The sequence below is a fragment of the Papio anubis genome, chromosome 6 (assembly GCF_008728515.1).
Source record: "Papio anubis isolate 15944 chromosome 6, Panubis1.0, whole genome shotgun sequence".
Taxonomy (NCBI): domain Eukaryota; kingdom Metazoa; phylum Chordata; class Mammalia; order Primates; family Cercopithecidae; genus Papio; species Papio anubis.
In genome coordinates this window covers 56,501,471-56,520,789 of record NC_044981.1, presented here as the reverse complement: position 1 = coordinate 56,520,789, position 19,319 = coordinate 56,501,471, and the positions used below count along the sequence as shown (strand labels likewise).

General features: G+C 38.6%; 1 long non-coding RNA gene and 1 pseudogene across 2 annotated transcripts in view; one reads left to right on the top strand and one right to left on the bottom strand.

The window, feature by feature from the left end:
- Positions 1-19,319, bottom strand: part of LOC103883745 — a 332,145-nt gene that overhangs the window by 242,218 nt on the left and 70,608 nt on the right. The window contains exon 3 of one of the 2 annotated variants that reach the window (XR_002521594.2): positions 746-1,567. The exons of the other annotated variant lie outside the window; for it this stretch is intronic. This is a non-coding gene — a long non-coding RNA (uncharacterized LOC103883745). Of the gene's footprint in view, positions 1-745; positions 1,568-19,319 lie in introns of those variants that run through there. 2 annotated transcript variants of the gene reach the window in all.
- Positions 7,077-8,420, top strand: LOC116275298 (annotated as a pseudogene).

Sequence of the window (19,319 nt, the reverse complement as noted above, 5' to 3'; positions counted from 1 at the left end):
TGGTTCACTTTAGAATATCAGCAATCTGTTTTGAACTGGTCCATAATTTCTAGTGCAATTCAAAAATAATTGCTAATGTGCTTTTTAACTTGCAATTTTCAGAGCCATAAACCTTAAAATTCACCCTGGAAATGCTGAGGCTCCTTATTTTAAAATGTGAGAAAAGAAATGCCTTATGTCTTTTCTGTATATTCCTACTCAAAGACAAACAGCTCTCTGGATCTGTAAGAGGAAGTTATGATTTGGTTCATAACACAAAGAAACAAGGGAGGGAAAAAAGAAAAAAAAAAGGCAAACAGAGATGAGTACTTGGCGGTCATGCTTATCAAATTAACACAAAAAATATGCTTTTCTGATTCAAATATCTTAATTACATAAGTCTGAGGTAACACAAACAATGTAGAATGGACCACAATTAATTAATTGTATTTATTATAGTAGTCAAACTCCTGATTTAAGCCTATTATAACTCAGCTATTTGGCCTTAAAGTAAGACAAATGATCCCATTCAATTTTTTTAAATTTATTATTTTTTTTTAGACACAGGGTCTCAGTCTGTCACCAAGGCTGCAGTGCAGTGGCACGATCATAGCTCACTACAGTCTCAAACTCCTAGGCTCCAGCGATCCTCCTGCCTCAGCCTCCCAAGTAACTGGGACCACAGGCGTGCACCACCAGGTTAAGTCTTTAAACATTTTTTGTAGAGACAGGGTCTCATTTTGTTGTCCACACTGGCCTCAAACTCCTGGCTTGTTCAAGTGGTCCTCCTGCCTTGGCCTCCTAAAGTGTTGGGATTACAGGCATAAGCCCCTGTGCTTGGCTCAAAATTATCTCATTCTTTAAAGCAAAACATAATTTATTTATTTATGAAGGAACATTTCAGATGGATAGCTTAATGCTGAAATCCTGAAAAATTATTGTATTATGGATAGTTTCAAGGTTTCTTTTAAAGAACTCTAACAATATACATTCTTGTATGTTCTTCTTTCCTAAAGTTGAAGCTCCTTTTCACATATCTAAAGCAAGTTTGACTGCACTTGAGCTAATATATATATATATATATAAGCCTGAAAAAAAATACTAATTAAACTTAAAGTGTTAAATAATGAAATAGCATGTTCTGCAAGTGACTGAACAGTCCATTTCCAGTCCACTCAATTGTCTTAAACACAAACGGACAAACTGAAGCAAACTGTTTCACATATCTAAAGCAAGTTTTCACATATCTAAAGCAAGTTTGACTGCACTTGAGCTAATATATATATATAAGCCTGAAAAAAATACTAATTAAACTTAAAGTGTTAAAGATAAACAATGAAATAGCATGTTTTGCAAGTGACTGGACAGTCCATTTCCAGTCCTCTCAGTTGTCTTAAACACAAATGGACAAACTGAAGCAAACTGTTTCATCTTTGGCCTCAATCACACTTACAAAGCAGTTGCCTCATCAGGGATTCAAGGCTCCTCCTACTCTGGGTTATGAATCTTAACCCGCAGGTTGACTGACGGCTGAAAGCACTGGAGACTGACCGTCCCACTTCCTGTTCTCATACTACAGTTGCACACCCTGGAACATAAGAAGCATGCTATAAAAGGTACTTCAAAATATAACAACACACACACACACACACACACACATATCCATGTGTTTCTGACCCTCTAGAATTCTCAGAAATACTTCCTACCTCTCCAGCTATCAGCTTTTCACACTGGAATGAAGAATCTTAGGACTTTAGTTAGAGATAATCCTCCAAAAGGCCAGAGTCTCTGATGAATTTGGCCTTGCCTCATTGTCCCTTATCAGCATAGATCTACCCCAGAATAGACTCCCCAGAAGGCGTCTTTCTAACTAGATATTTACATGTAGAAAGGTTCATGGATATGCCAGTTCTGTTGTGTAGATTTGAAGAGCAAAGTCTCCAGCTTGCTTTATTTTATCATTTTGACAACATAAGACACTTTGAAAATATTTACTTCAGCTTATAAGCTATTTTCTTCAAAATTTTTATTTCTAAATATTGCTTCACTTTGGGTCCTTTATCTACTTTGTCCAAACAAGGCTGAAAATAATGTCAGTATTTAATAACAACTACACAAATTATTCAATTCCTGAAATTATCTAACCTCAATTACATATTAGTTTTTCAGATTACAGGTAAATCCTTCATATCAGTTTATACCTAGAAAATATATTATACATTCATTATTCAAAAACTTCGCTTTTACTATAAATATGTGAACATATATGCCAAATTCAAATATCATCCCTTTGTACCTTTTTAGGTAATTACAACTGGACTGCAATTACAATTTTGAGGTAGATCTGTGCTGAATGGTTTCTACAAAACTAGCTTACAAAAGATGATAAATTTCTTTAAAGTTTTCATATGATTAAAATAATTTATAAAAACATCTTTTCAATTCCATTGAATTAAAGTTTCGGATGTGAGCTAGATCAAATCATCAAAATAAATAAATTTTGAGCTTTTATTGGGTTCAATAGGCCAAGATCTCAAATTAGTGTATGTTTCCCACCATAATATTATTTCCATTAGCCTACAAATGCTTTTTAAAGTTAGACATCATTTTATAAAACAGGAAAAGGGGTAATAAATATTCTTAGGGCCTTGCAATAATTTTTAACTTGTCAGGGAAATAGACAACTGACTTTTGTGACTGGGTCAGGATAAAAGGATAAAGATAAAAGGGAATAATTTCTATTTCCCCACCTCTCCAGAGTACTGTATAATTTACTTTCACATGGCCCAATTGTAAACTCACCACCTCTCTAAAGGCTTAGTAAAAATTAGGGCTTTACTTGTTTTCTATCATCTAAAAATATTCTGACTTGACGAGCATACTAAATATCTAGCTAGAATATGAGCTATGTGTTGTTGGGGCTCAGAAGATAATACCCCACAATGTGGCATGTTGGCATGCTGAGTGCTTGGAACAAAGAAGATTGAAAAGCCTCAGAAATGAGCCTCAGAACCAAGGTCGCTCTCTCTGACCTTCTCCTGCCCTTTCTTCTCTTTCCTTTTGCTAGTGCAGAGAGAAGCTTTCTCAAAGTTCCCTTATCTGACTGAGGGAAGTTCTTCCAAAAGGAATGCAATTGTCTTGAACCCCTTCCCTAGGAATCTCATCAAACAACCAGAAAAGATTATTTACCAGAAAGGACAGTAAAAGTCATCACCACATACAGGCTGGGCACAGTGGGGCTCCCGCCTGTAATCCCAGCCCTTTGGGAGGCCAAGGTGGGCAGATCACTCAAGGCCAGGAGTTTGAGATCAGCTTGGCCAACATGGCAAAAACTTATCTCTACTAAAAAGATGAAAAAAAAAAAAAAATAGCTGGGCATGGTGACACGCACCTGTAGTCCCAGCTAATCAGGAGACTGAGGAACGAAAATCACTTGAACCCGGGAGGTGGAGGTTGCAGTGAGCCAAGATCACACCACTGCACTCCAGCCTAGGCAACAGGGCAAGACTTCGTCTCAAAAAAAAAAAAAAAAGTAATCATCACATCCAGACAGCATCTTCTCCTGAAGGTTGATCCCCAAATAACTTTTATTACCTAAGAGACTTTTATCTGTGTAGTAAGATAAACTTTGTTCACCATGAGATTCCTCCCCTGTCCCTCCCATAACTTACAGCCACCTCCCCAAAAAGTCTGAAGCCCCTATTCCTTCATGCTATTTTAACCTTCAATCATCTCTGTTCCCTTCTTTGAGTCTCATATCTTATATGGCTCCCATGCACACTTGCACATTAACATATTTGTATGCCTTTTGCCTATTAATGTATTGTCAGTTTATTTCAGCAGATTCAGACCTTCAGAGGGGAAAAGAAAAATTCATTTCACTCCTACAGTGTTTACAAACAAATTATATATGCATACATGAACCATGCTATATTTATTTCTATATCACCAATACCTACAATATTTATGATGTATCAAGTTATTCAGTGGATGTATGTATTGTGAAATTAATGTATCAAGATGGATAAGAATGAGAGGATAAAAGAGAACTATGCTCACAGATCATATGTACTCATACATCACTCAAAATATGCAGACAGAAATAGATTTCTATGTACAAGAAGTAAAACATGCTCCTAAAGCTTTCATAAAGCCAAAAGCCAAAAATACATACATTTTTTCAAATATTCACATAGATGGACTGCTTTAGGGAATAAATATAGCCTCATCGTGCTCAGGAAGGGAGAATAATGAAAGGATAGAGCCCAGGGTGCTGATTTACTGCTCTCTTAGGTGCCTTTCCTTGCTGATTTATGGAGGTGCCATAGAAACGCCATTGGAAGAAGCCTGTTCCCTTTTTCAGGGAATAGTTACTGCTCTGACACTCAGCCATGGAACAGAGAGAAAAAAAAATATAGAAATTAACATGATAAATTTTTTTAGTAAAATACAAACAGGCATACCTCTGAGATATTATGGGTTTAATTTCAGACTACCACAATAAAGCAAAATCATAATAAAGTGAGTCACTTGAATTTTTTGTTTCCCAGTGCATATAAAACTTATATTTACAATATACTGTAGTCTGTTAAGTGTGCTATAGCATTATGTCTAAAATAATAATGTACATACCTTAATTTTAAAATACTTTTATTGCTAACAACAACAACAAAAAATGCTAACAATCGGGCCAGGCGTGGTGGCTCACGCCTTTAATCCCAGCACTTTGGGAAGCCGAGATGGGCGGATCAAGAGATCAGCCAGTGAGACTAGATAGCCAACATGGTGAAACCCCATTTCTACTAAAACACACACAAAAAAATCAGCTGGGCGTGGTGGCGCACCCGTAGTCCCAGCTACTCCGGAGGCTGAAGCAGGGGAATCGCTTGAACCCGGGAGGTGGAGGTTGCAGTGAGCTGAAACCACGGCACTGCACTCCAGCCTGGCCACAGAGCGAGACTCCGTCTCAAAAATAAAATTAAATTAAATTAAAAACATGCTAACAATCATCTGAACTTTTAGTAAGTCATAATGTTTTCACTGGTGAAGGCTCTTACTTCATTGTTGATGGCTACGGACTGATCAGGGTGGGGTTGCTGAAGGCTGGGGTAGCTGTGGCCATTTCGAAAAAACAGCAATGAAGTTTGCTGCATCGATTGATTCTTCCTTTCACAAAAGATTTCTCTGTAGCATGCAATGCTGTTTGATAGCATTTTACCTTGTGTAGAACTGCTTTCAAAATTGGAGTCAATCCTCTCAAACCCCGCCGCTGCTTTGTCAACTAAGGTTATGTAATATTCTAAATCCTTTGTTGACATTTCTACAAAGTTCACAGCATCTTCACCACGAGATTTCATCTCAAGAAACTACTTTCCTTTGCTCATTGATGAGAAGCAGCTCCTCATTCATTCAAGTTTTATCGTGAGATTGCAGCAATTCAGTCACATCTTTAGATATTGCTCTACTTCTAGTTTTCTTGCTATTTCTACCACAACTTCAATTATAATAGTAACATCAAAGATCACTGATCATCACAACAGATAGGTATCTGTTATGATGATCTGATAAGAATGAGAGGAAAAAAGGGAACTATGAAATATTTCAAACTTTATTATTATTATTGGGTCAGTATTAACAAAATGTGACACAGAGAAATGAAGTGAGCCCAAGCTGTTGGAAAAACGGCAATGATAGGCTTACTGCAGAGTTGCCACAAATCTTCAATTTATTAAAAAAATAAATCTGTGAAACACAATAAAGTGAAGCACAATAAAATGAGGCATCCCTGATTTTTCTTCATATTTCATTAGTTTTTATATATTGTTAATATTTGAACAATTTATATGTTTATATGGGATTTTATATGTTTATATGGGAGTTTATATGGGATTACACCATAAAATTTCATTGCCAAAAATATTACCTATCTGTGGTTGTAGTGTCACTAGGTTCTGACATTATTGCAGATAAAATTTCAGTTGACAAAATCCAGCAAAACAACCTAGTAATGATGAGAAGAAAGATTTAAAGGGGTAAAATCAATTTTTTTTGCCATTTTTAAGGAAAAAAATAGATTATTTTCCTGATTTGAGGGGTCCATGACTCCTAACATAAAATCTATGAGACTTCTGTTTCTCGTAACAAACAAAAATATCCTATGGTAAGATTATATGAAATTCTGGAAAGATGGGAACCCCTTTTTCCCTCTCCTCTTGACAATATCCCCCGAATGGAGCAGCTGTTACCTTCCTCTCCTCCACCTACCCTCTCCTCGTAATACGTCCCAGCAGTGAGACAGAGAATGAACAAATACACTACCTTGTGAAACAGAGCTACCAGAGGAAAAAAAAATGACTACTGAACAAAAAATGAATGTGGATTAAGATTCAGCATGATAAAAGATTTTCTAAAAATAGACATGATTTTCAAATTAAAAATGCAGTAAATCTCAGGATTGGAAGAATTTGCTTAAAAAAAAAAAAAAAACACTAATTCAGTAAATGAATTTAACAAAAGGATTTTTTAAATCTCTCAGGTCACTAACTCAGGTCCCAAAAGGGCAAATAAGAGAGGAGATAAGGGGCTTCAAGGGCAGATCACACAGGGTAGGTGGCTGGGGGTGGTGGGAGTCGGGGGGGGTAGAATAAAATGTGATAATGATGCAGATAATAGATAAAGGTTCCCTGAGCTAAACAAAATCTTGAGTTATCTTATTAAAAGGGCTCACTAAATCCAGGAATGTTTGACACACACTTAAGCACATCATGGTAAAATTACTGATTTTTAAGAATGAAGAAAAAATATTTTACAATCTCCTCAAGTTAGTAAATGTTACCTTGCAATACTCACATCAGAACAGTTACTTCAAGTAACTGTACTTGAAGTACAGTAAACAATACCCACATCAGTAAACAATACCCACATCAGAACAGTTACTTCAAGACAGTAGAGGAAAAAGAAAGGATCCAATGGTAAACCAAAAACATCCCAAACAAAACAAAAAATCTTTATATAACTAAATTAAAAGATAATAGTGCCCCCACCCTCACCCGCAACATTGCCTCGACCCCAGGATTCCCCCAGCTCGCCTGCCTGCCATGGCTGACAAGGAAGCAGCCTTTGATGATGCAGTGGAAGGAAGAGTTATCAACGAGGAGTACAAAAAACGGAAAAAGAACACCCCTTTTTTATGATTTGGTGATGACCCATGCTCTGGAGTGGCCCAGCCTAACTGCCCAGTGGCTTCCAGATGTAACCAGACCAGAAGGGAAAGATTTCAGCATTCATCAACTTGTCCTGGGGACATACACATTGGATGAAGAAAACCATCCTCTTATAGCCAGTGTACAACTTCCTAATGATGATGCTCAGTTTGATGTGTCACACTACGGCAGCGAGAAAGGAGAATTTGGAGGTTTTGGTTCAGTTAGTGGAAAAACTGAAATAGAAATCAAGATCAACCATGAAGGAGAAGTAAACAGGGCCCGTTATATGCTCCAGAACACTTGTATCATCACAACAAAGACTCCTTCAGTGGTGTTCTTGTGTTTGACTATACAAAACACCCTTCTAAACCAGATTCTTCTGGAGAGTGCAACCCAGACTTGTGTCTCCATGGACATCAGAAGGAAGGCTATGGGCTTTCTTGGAACCTAAATCTCAGTGGGCACTTACTTAGTGCTTCAGATGACCACACCATCTGCCTGTGGGGCATTAGTGCCATTCCAAAGGAGGAAAAAGTGGTGGATGTGAACACCATCTTTACAGGACATACAGCAGTAGTCGAAGATGTTTCCTGGCATCTGCTCCATGAGTCTGTTTGGGTCAGTTGCTGATGATCAGAAACTTATGATTTGGGATACTCATTCAAACACTACTTCCAAACCAAGCCACTCAGTTGAGGCTGACACTGCTGAAGTGAGGCTGACACTGCTGAAGTGACGCTCACACTGCTGCCTCTCTTTCAATCCTTATAGTGAGTTCCTTCTTGCCACAGGATCCACTAAGAATGTTGACTTGTGGGATCTGAGAAATCTGAAACTTAAGTTGCATTCCTTTGAATCACACAAGGATAAAATATTCCAGGTTCAGTGGTCAACTCACAATGAGAGTATTTTGGCTTCCAATGGTACCAATTGCAGACTGAATGTCTGGGATTTAAGTAAAACTGGAGAGAAACAATCCCCAGAAGATGAAGAAGATGGGCCACTAGAGTTGTTGTTTATTCATGGCGGTCACACTGCCAAGATACCTGATTTCTCCTGGAATCCCAATGAACCTTGGGTGATTTGTTCTGTAACAGAAGACAATACCATGCAAGTGTGGCAAATGGCAGAGAACATTTACGATGAAGACCCTGAAGGAAGCATGGATCCAGAAGGATAAGAGTCCTAGATATGTCTTTACTTCTTGCGATTTTAGACTCCCCTTTTTTCTTCTCAACCCTGAGAGTGATTCAATGCTGGTTTCAAGACACAGACTCTGTTCAGCTATCCCTCTATATAATAGGTACCACCAATAATGCTATTAGCCCAAACAGTGGGTGTTTTCTAAATAATAATGGGGGGCAGGGGGAGCTTGATTCAGCAAAGCCACAGACTTACATTGAAATTTTCTTCTAGAATTTTCTAGTAACAAACCCAGGTCTAAAGTAGCTACAGAAAGGGGAATAATATGTGTGATTATTTTTCTTCTTATGCTATATCCTCAAGTTTTTCAGACTCATTTAAGTAAAGGCTACAGTGAGTAAGGAATAGAACCAAATGAGGTAGGTGTCTGAGCCATGAAGTATAAATACTGAAAGATGTCACTTTTATTCAGGAAATAGAGGAGATTCTAGTCATATAGATTCCTACTCGAAAATCTTGGCACCTGACTTTCAGGATGCACATTTTCATACGTAGACCAGTTTCCTCTTGGTTTCTTCAGTTAAGTCAAAACTACACGTTCCTCTTTCCCCATATATTTTTGCTCGTTACTGTATTTCTTGAGCTATTTTCATGTTGTTTCTTTTCTTTCTGTGAAACGGTGTTTTTTTGTTTGTTTGTTTTTACTTGAGGCCACCAAGTTGTAAAGATGTATGTTTTTACCCGACAGTTATACCATAGGTAGACTGTCAAGTCAAGAAGAGTAAATCAATAACTTATATTTGTTTTAAAAATTAAATTAATCCTTGATTTAATAAAAAAGATAATAGTAAGTCACTGAAAGTGCTAAGTGATCTTATTAAAACTTAGGAGTTAGGTGTCATATGTGCAAGTATATCGCTTTACAAAATACACGGTATGACATCAGGTTTACACCAGAGTCATGAGCTTATCATAACACTGATATAATACATGATCCTTCCTCTAGCATTGGGATCTGTACACTTTGAACCATTGACCTCTGGAGAATCTGAAGGTGTTGATTCAATGCCAGGATATGCGAAGATGGATGGTCAGTTCCAGCTTCTCTACATTCTCTGAGACTTGGAGTAAGTACATCTCTTTCTTAATCTGAACTTGATATATCACTGTTACACACATTTCATTATTATTGACCATTTGTGGCATATGTTGGCTCTCTCTGCTTTTTAAAGACAAGGCGGCAGGGGAAGTGGGGGTGGGAAGGAAGCAAATAAAAATATTCGGTAGCTTTTATACCAGATATTTGGTGTAAAAGATAAGCATTCCACAGAAAACAGAAATATGTATCTTCTTTATGTCCTTAATTATTAAAAATTTAAATGACTCTGCAAAAAAAGAGATGACCAAAGATGAACTCATAACAGTCTCAGCTGAAAGGCTGTCTTGCTGAGTGGGAGGAAGAGAAGAGCTGGGTAAGACAAGGATTTTAAAAACAAAACCACAGTCACTGAATTTTAACTGAAGATCTTTAGAAGCACTGAAGATCAGAATCAACGCTGCATAAAATCTAATTGGAAAAAAAACCTTTAGAATTTTATGTACAATGCAGAGAGAATAATTAAAAGATAAAAATGAAGCCGGGCGCGGTGGCTCACGCCTGTAATCCCAGCACTTTGGGAGGCCGAGGCGGGCGGATCACAAGGTCAGGAGATCGAGACCACGGTGAAACCCCGTCTCTACTAAAAATACAAAAAATTAGCCGGGCGCGGTTGTGGGCGCCTGTAGTCCCAGCTACTCGGGAGGCTGAGGCAGGAGAATGGCGTGAACCCGGGAGGCGGAGCTTGCAGTGAGCCGAGATCGCGCCACTGCACTCCAGCCTGGGCGACAGAGCGAGACTCCGTCTCAAAAAAAAAAAAAAAAAAAAAAATGAAAGAATCAGGATGGTCTGGTGAAGGGGGTGCAGGCAAACACCCTTCCTCTCACTGGCTATGAAATGGCTGCACCCGACACACCACGGGAGCAACAGCTCTGTGACCCTCAGGCACTCCCAGGCCCTGGCTCCTGCAGCCACTGCCTCTATGACCACGGGTCCACTGCATTCTCAGATGAAAGCCCCTGGAGGCCTTTGTTAGAGCCCAGGTGGGCAAGAGGTAGGAGAATAGGTTCTAGAGGCAGGGAAGCTAAGGCCATTTCACACTGACTTCCTAGAACTAAATTGAAAGGAAAATCCTAACTTTCCACCTAAGTAACAAAAAGACCGGAGGCTACTCCCTTTGCAAACCCCCACCTTTTCTGCAGGGTAGATGGGAAATTGAAAGTTGCTTTTTGCAACCAATCAGATGTTTGCATAGGAGTGTAACTTTGTAACTTCAGCCTCTGCTTTCCACAACCAATCAGACTGGTTCCCACCACAATCAGTCAGACTGATTACCACCACTTCATTTACATGGGGTGAACACCAAATAGCCAGTGGGAAACCTCTAGAGGGTATTTGGACCTGAGAAGATTCTGTATCTAGGTCCTTGAGCCACTGCTCGGGTCTGCTCCCACCCTCTGGAGTGTACTTTCATTTTCAATAAATCCCTGCTTTGGTTCTTTTGTTGCTTCATTCTTTCCTTGGTTTATTTGTATGTTTTGTTCAATTCTTTGTTCAAAAAGCCAAGAACCTGGATACCCTCTACCGGTAACAGGCAGTGCAGGTGGGTTCCCTCTGCCACACTCCTCCCGCGTGGGCTCTAGAGATGCCACCCAGGTCCCATCCTCACTCTGTCCCCTGATGTTGGCTGCTCTGTCACAAACTAGCAATATGCTTAATATAAAACTGAATCTGCCATGTAATTGTTAACAAAAAGAAGGACTGCGAGTCTGTTATTCTAAACTAAGGCTGTCATTTGTGATAGTTGTTCCTCAACATTTAACTGGCTTATATTTAATAATCTTGTTTTAATAGCAGCTTAATCCATCCAGTTAGCATGCACTCAGCAATCAGCTTATCTTGGAAGGAACTATTCCAACAACAAATCCTTGTGTTATTCAGCAAGTTCACTCCTTACACCCAGGTCTGAGGGGTCACTGGCAGGAGCCCTGTGCATGAGAGGACTGGTATTGCAAACTCATGAAAAATATTTTTATAAGAACACAGTGTGACCTGTAAATTAAGGCATATGCTTTCGTGACAGGCTCCAGGGGAGTGCTTCTCTGTGACTCTAATTCATTCTCTTGGATTGAAAGACAGTTGAATCCCAATGCCATAAAGGTTTATGGATTATGCTATTGCCAGGATAGGAGCTACACAGGACTTTGGACAGCAGGGAGGATTTGTGTGGCAGAAGCATTTAGTATGAATTAATTAATTTGTCTAAGTCACAATCATTTCTTGCCTATTCTTCAATAATCTCATATATCCCTTCCTCTTTAGCCTCTGTCCAAATCTTTTAAAGTGTAAATCCAATCCCATCACTTCCTTAATTAAAACTCTTCAACGGCTTCAGGTTCTTAACACTCTTGGCCCATTTCACCTTGTCTTTGCTATGTCCACATCCTTGTGTACATAATGTTTTGGCAGATTGGCTTTCTCTTGGTTCCTGGAGAGAACCAAGCTCCTTCCTGCCTTAGAGCCTTACTCATGTTAACATACTGTTTCATTTTCCCTGAAATGCTTTCCAACCAACTCCTTCTCCTCCCACAACTAACTTCTTCCTATCTTTAGCTCCATAGGGAGGGCAACTCTAACATCCTGGTCCAGATTAGGTTACTCTTTAACATACTTTCAGGTTCTCTTAAACACTCTAAGACCTTTTCCTTCATAGGACATATTACCACTTGAATTGTCTAACTTTTTTTTTTTTTTTTTTTTTTTTGGAGACAGAGTCTTGCTCGACACCCAGGCTGTAGTGCAGTGACATGATCTCGGCTCACTGCAACCTCCACCTCCCAGGTTCAAGCAATTCTTCCACCTCAGCCTCCCAAGTAGCTGGGACTACAGGCACCCACAACCACACCCGGTTACTTTTTGTATTTTTTGGTAGACAGGGGATTTCACCATGTTGGCCAGGCTGGCCTTGATCTCCTGACCTCAAGTGATCCGCCCACCTTGGCCTCCCAAAGTTGCTGGGATTATAGGTGTGAGCCACCGCAACTGGCCTGAATTGTGTAACGTTTTCTTCCAATAGTTATCACATATATTTTTCTACAAACTAAAAGCTCCATGACAGCAGGTACGTCACCTTCAGGTGTGTCACCAGTCCTTAGATTAATGCCTCGCACAAATAATGCATTTGCTTTTTCTTGGATGAAACAAATAATTGTGTTGCTCAATAATGCCACCCTAGATCCAGGCTGGAGGGCCTAGAGGAATGAATGAATGAACGAATGAATGAATGAATGGCACTAACAAATTATGTGATCTCTGGCATGTCTGGGGCTCAGTTTCTTTGTATTTTAATTCAAGCTGATAATTCCTGTAAAATAGTTGCTTTATAAAATTGTTATAAAGAACATCTGAAATTACACACACACACACACACACACACAAACACATACACGCACACAGAGAGACATGTTACTAAACTTAACGGTGTCCATTTGCCTGTGTGGAATGGAAAGCCAAACACCAAAGCACTGGGTTTTGTAGCGAGAAATGTTTATTGCCAGGCAGCCGAGCAAGGAGACATGAGTCAGGCTCAAATCTGTCTTTCCAAGATGGGGGTTGGGCGAATTTTATAGTCAGAGAGTAATGAAGTGTGATCTGATTGGATCTTGTGAGGGAGTGGTGCCGGGAGGTGTGCACTGACTGGACTATGCCATGAGGTGATGACAGGGCTTGGTCCAATTGGACCTGGATCATGCCATGTGGTGTTTGCTTCTTCATTCAGTCACCATTCCTTGGTCTGAGCACTTAGGTTCTGCCCATGGTTGCACGCTTGGTTTATCTGGGTACACTCAGGTTACATAACTGAGAAATAACTTACCACTTTATTACACAAAGTTGAACCAGATTGGGTTATTGCAGTTAATGATAAATGTTTATGTCTGTGCTATCAAATATATAGGTATTACTACAGTTTGGAATTACCACATGTATCACTAAGGTATCAGTATCAGTAAACTGGAATCAAGTAGGTTTAAAAAGTACCAGAATTATTACCAGGATTATTACCTCTCTTAAGAAGCCCAGTGACAGGGCAAGTTGGCATACCCCAGGTACAGGTTTTCATGACTCTGGCTCTGCCCCTTTGTCATTTTCTCTGTTTCACCCTCCTCTGTGGACAGACCTTGCTCTTAGACTCATAGCATGAAGGGTATAACAGTTCCAGGCCTAGTAGCCACACACAACAATGTCCAGAGAAAGAAGAGAACATATATTTCTGTGAGTCTTGAAAAGAGGGAGAGGGAGACTTTCCCAGATGCCCCCAATCCAGCAGTAATCGCCTTTCCCGTCAGAGCTGCATCACATTACTGGCTTAAACCAACCCCTGGCAGAGGAACAGAATTGCCAAGTTTGCCTTCAAGGCTTTGCCTTGTAGTAGCCCCAACCTCCCCTGAATCACCTGGACCCATGGGAAAGGGTGGATAAGGAAGAAACATTGTAATTGTTTTCGGAAGGAGGGTTGAGGGGATGGATGCTGGTTAGCCAGCCAACAGTGTGTGCTGTGCAATATGTCATGTATATATTTTTTAAAATATTGTTCTTATTCCTGGAGGTTAAAAGATCTAAGTCACATAAGTAGTGTCACAAAATAATAGATAAAATATTGTAGTGTCACATAGTGTTATAGAGTACAGAATGTTAGAATTATTAGCAAACGATCTAACAAGCCAGCCCATGCTGGTGTGCAAAAACGAAGAAAGTTTTTCTACTGTGTAGGTAAAACTCATGTCTGATTATAAGGCAGAGGGAAGTATCAAATAACAAAGGGCTGTCTAAGGAGCTACAACAATGAGGAGTGGCAGCATATTCCCTACTCCCTCCCATGTTAATTGCAGGCATAGCTAGTCAATCACAGTATGCCTCCTTGCTGAGGGTAGAATGGTTTGTCCTTTTCAGACAGCTCCTGACCAATTGGAATTGATCCTCTAAACAAAACCTATCCACAATCTATGATATAGTCATGTTGTTACTGAACTAATATTTTATTTAACGAGCAAAACTCATATATGTGAAGCAGCTTGAAAAAGTTTCAATGTAATTTCAAATTAAAATAAATAAAGATATGGACCAAAAGTACAGGAAATAGAAACATAAGTAGTAAATTTATACAATCATGGCTTTGGTATAAGTGACCTTTGAATCAGCTCCTGCAGGATACAGAGATGGTATGAATCAGTATATGAGAAACAGAGAAACAGAGGAGACATATCAGGGTATTAGCAAAGACAGGTAGGCAGTACGATCATTGCTGTTAAAACATTAAGGGATGAAAACACATGTGTCCCCAACCTTTTCTCTGTACCCTCTTTTCATTAGAATGCCCTCTTCCTTCATCCCTTGGCAGTTTATCCTCATTCTGTTTGCCTTCAACCAAATCCCAATGTCAGCAAAAGATCTGGCAAACTCATTCATACTAAATAGCACATGGTTGATAAAGCTCAATGAGAAATCTTTCCTTGAGCTATTTTGAATATTTGTTAGAAGCAAAGCCTTCAGCAGAAGGAGTGAAATTAATAAGGTACAATTTTATAAACTAGTGAAACAGGAGCAGGGTAAGGGCAGGAGACATTTTTGGCACACAAAGGCCTTTCCCAAGCCTATGAAATCATATTGGAAAAGTAAATACTGAACAGTGACAAAAAGAAAAATACTTTGGGTGAAGGCAATCTATTCTGCCTACAATGCACAACATTTTATTAAAATGGCTTTATGGAGATGTAATTCACACATCATACAATTCAACCATTTTAAATGTACAAAGGAATAATTATCAGTAGATTCACAGAGTTCTGCAACCATCACGACTAAGTTTAGAACATTTTATTCACCTCCCCCAAAACCCTATACCCACTTGCAGCCACTTCCTGTTTCTCCTCACCCGAGTTTCTAGAAACCAGTAACTTGCTTTTCTCTATAGCTTTGCCTATTCTGACCATTTCATAAAAATGCAATTATATAATATGTGGTCTTCTGTGACTGTGTCCTTTGACATAGTGTAATGTTTTCAAGGTTCATCTATGTTGTAGCATGTATCAGTACTTCATTCCTTTTTATTTCAGAATAATATTCCATTGTAAGGATATTCTACATTGTGTTTATCCATTCATCAGTTGATAGACATGTGGTGGGTTGTTTCCACTTTTTGGGTAGTATGAATACTGCTGCGATAAACATTTGTGTACAAGTGTTTGTGTGGGCATTTTTTCATTTCTCTTGGGCATACACCTAGAAGTGAGACTGCTGGGCCCTATGGTAACACTATGTTTAACCTTTTGAAGAACTGTGTGACTGTTTTCTAAAGTGGTTGTACCATTTTAAATTCCCACCGTCACTATGGGAGGGTTCCAGTCTCTCCACATCCACACCAAGACCTGCTTTTATCTATCTTTTTTTAATATAACCATCTTAATGGGCGTGAAGTGATATTTCATGGTAGTTTTGATTTGCATTTCTCTGATGTCTAATACTTTTTTACATTCTCTTCCTATCTCATACAAAATGTATTAGATATTATAAGTAATTTAGAATGATTTAAAAATGTGTACAGGAGAATATGTATAGGTTATATACAAATACAACGCCATTTCACATAAGGGACATCGTAAATTTTGGTATGGGGAGGTAGGGAAGTAGGTCCTGGAACCAATCTCTCTTGGATACCAAGGGACCACTGTGTATTCATTTTACAAATGAGGACAGGAGTAATTTGGAAGTTAAATAATTTGTTCAAGGTCACACACAAGACTAAGTGGCAGAGCAGTGGTTAGAACCTAGCCATGCTTATCTCCTTAGTTTTTGCCCTTGTTCATGGTGCTTCTCTGCCTTTGCTATTGAAGAATAAACAATCAAAGCCATGTGCCCTTTTATCATTGCCTGGCAGCCCCAGAACTGCTGAATGGTATGATTTAAACAGAAGAGGAGTGCCGTTGTATATGAGCCACCTCTCCTTGCTCTGCAGCAGACAGTCCTTTGAAGTGGAGAGAACAGATATTCAGGGAATAGAAAAAGGAAACTTCAGACTGTTTGAATTTCATATGAAAAGTTGTCAGTTAGTGTTATTGATTCACCCCCACATGTAGCAGCTGGTAAAGGGTTTGTTTTAACTTTTTTTCCTCCTGATGCCTGAAAGTTTTGCTACACTATAGTCACAGAATTGAGAGACTGCTTAAACACAACCAAATCCTTTTGATGTGTTACTTTAAGAATTATTCTAATGTTCCCTTCTAATGATAATAGTTATCCTCAAGGAGTGAAAAGAGGAAATCTAATGTGTGCCTTATTCCAGGGGGAAAAAACAAAACACTTTTCCTGAGTGTCAAGAAATACATAAAAGCAAAACTCCATGCTGACTTGTAGTTTAGAGTTTCTTGGAGCTACTATTATGCTAATAAGTCTTAGTGACTAATTATAGTCAAGAAAAATATGTGATATGTACAGATTTGAAAGAAATTAGGCCAGACATCTAAAAAATATATGAACTTACCGGCAAATGAGATTTTTAATAAAAATTGAGAAAAGTTCCTACCACAAATGGTGATCTGTCTGGAAGCATGATTGGAAATTTGACAGTTAGTACAAGGTGTTTTTTTAAAGCTGATTTTTTTAAAGGACATTCTGCAAGGCCAGATCTAATTGGTATTCTTTGGATAACAGTAGATTTATTGGTACTTGTGTTCCTCAGTGTCACAGACACCAGGGTAAAGTTACGGTGAGTGCTACATGGCCAGGTAAAGCAGGGTATTTAGCAATTACCAAGATAAAAGAAGTAAACCTGGGGTGATGCCTCTCTAAGTTCATTTCCTTATTTTAGTTCATTTCTTGTATGATTTTACAAAAGGGATATCCAACACCTGTGGACATTCTTGTGGATCTGTCAGGCCTCCATTCTCCTTTTTATATGTCATCTGGTTGGTGTTGAGCTTGGCTTGCAGCCTGAGCCCATCTATAAAGCTTACCTTTTCCTGGGTGTAGGCATTGATTTATGGATACGCATTTGACCTAATTTGGACCAATGGAATCAAGGTCTAGCACTTCTGTTCAATCTGTTATAGGCAAGAAGCTCTTCATTTCTGCTTTGGTTGAGAAGAAAATAATGTAAGTCTGAGGCTACTGGTGGCCATTTTCTCTTCTAGGATTGAAACCAACACAGAAGGAAGCAGAACCTGGATGAGGAGACACAGTCCTGCTGACATGGTTTGAGCTCTTAGATCAAGCTGTGCTCAGAATTATCCTTGTCCTTTTACTAAATTCCATGAGCCAATAAATGCCCCTACTCCACTTAAAAAAAAAATCAGTTTGGTTTGGATATTCTTTTCCTTGTAACCAAAAAGGTATATTTCATTGACATTATTTTCATAAGTTTATGTTTTATTTAAAAGGTTATACTTGTTGCATTAGTCAAGGTTCAATCATAGAAACAGAAGCACTAATGAGTTATGAGATAAGGGATTTATTATAGGAATTAGAATTTATACAGTTGTGGTAGGAGCAGGGAAAGAGAAGGTCCAATAACGAATTGAAGGGTGAGAGGCAAGATCATCAACCAGTTAATACGAAAAGTTTGCAAAGGTTTCCAATTGCCAAAATGAGGCCGAAGGGAAAGTTCATGGAAAAGTCCATGGGGAGCTGTGACTCTGGGTAACTAAGGCCTCTGTGCATTCACTACCAAGAGTCTTGGGGTGGACCTGGGACTGCTGTTAAGAGGTTGATGCGGAGCAGAGAACCAGGACCAACTGAAACCTGCTGCCAACTCCATGCCACTCTATCTTTGCATCTAACTCACATTGACCTGAGAGTCATGGTTGACCGTTCATTTCCACTTTCTAATTCTTGTGAAAATTCTAACTTACCAATTCCAAACTGGAAACATTTTGGGAGTGTAGTTCTAACTTAGTCACCATATTTGCTCTTAGCGATTTAATTTATGATTAATTTAGATTTAAAGTAATTGAAGTATTGTGCAAAAGGCAGTCACAATGAGGAAAAGTTAATACAAATAATTAACTTGACATTCCAATATAAATATCTACTGGCATTAATTATATCGCACATCACAATGGTTAAGGGCAGGGGTTTGGAGTCAGATGAAATTGTATCTAAGTCCCGGTTTTACCATTTTCTAGTTGGACAATTGAAACATTATTTTTCTTTTAAGCCTTAGTTACCTCATCTGCGAAAGGGAGATATTAATAATGTCTACTACATGGAGTTGATGAAAGAATTAAGCAAATGTGTTGGACTTAACATAATGAGTGGCAAATTATAATCATGCGTGACTTATTATTGTACATTCATTCATGTATCTTTTATTGCCTACATAAATAATTGTCAAATCTTATTGAAGAGATGAAGAAAGAGAGAGCATTAGATGATAGTAAGTTTGTATGTAGATTCTTAAGCATAATCCCACTTTCCTACACCCCTAATTTTCTAGTGATTGCTCCTGTTGATTTTGGATTTCATAAAAACATAGTATATGTGTTCCATCTCACCATAAAACTCATGGGTTTCATGTTCTCCAAGTAAGCCTTTATTCATTTTTGTCTTGTGAACTACTAACTAATTTTTCTTCAAAGTATGATAGCTTAATTTTTTAACCAATACCAATTATTTTTAGTAACTTCTTCCCCCTACATATGTACATGCATCTTGTAGACTTTCATCTCTACAACGTTTTTTTGTGCCTATTCTATACAGTACAATTGCCTTAGTCACAATCAATAAAGTGTTTTTATATAAGAACATGTCTGCCACATATCAAGGTGGTATTTTGGTTTTATCAGATTCTCTGCTAAGCTGCTATTTTTAAATTTTTCCTTACTATAACTAGCTAAAAAGTTTGC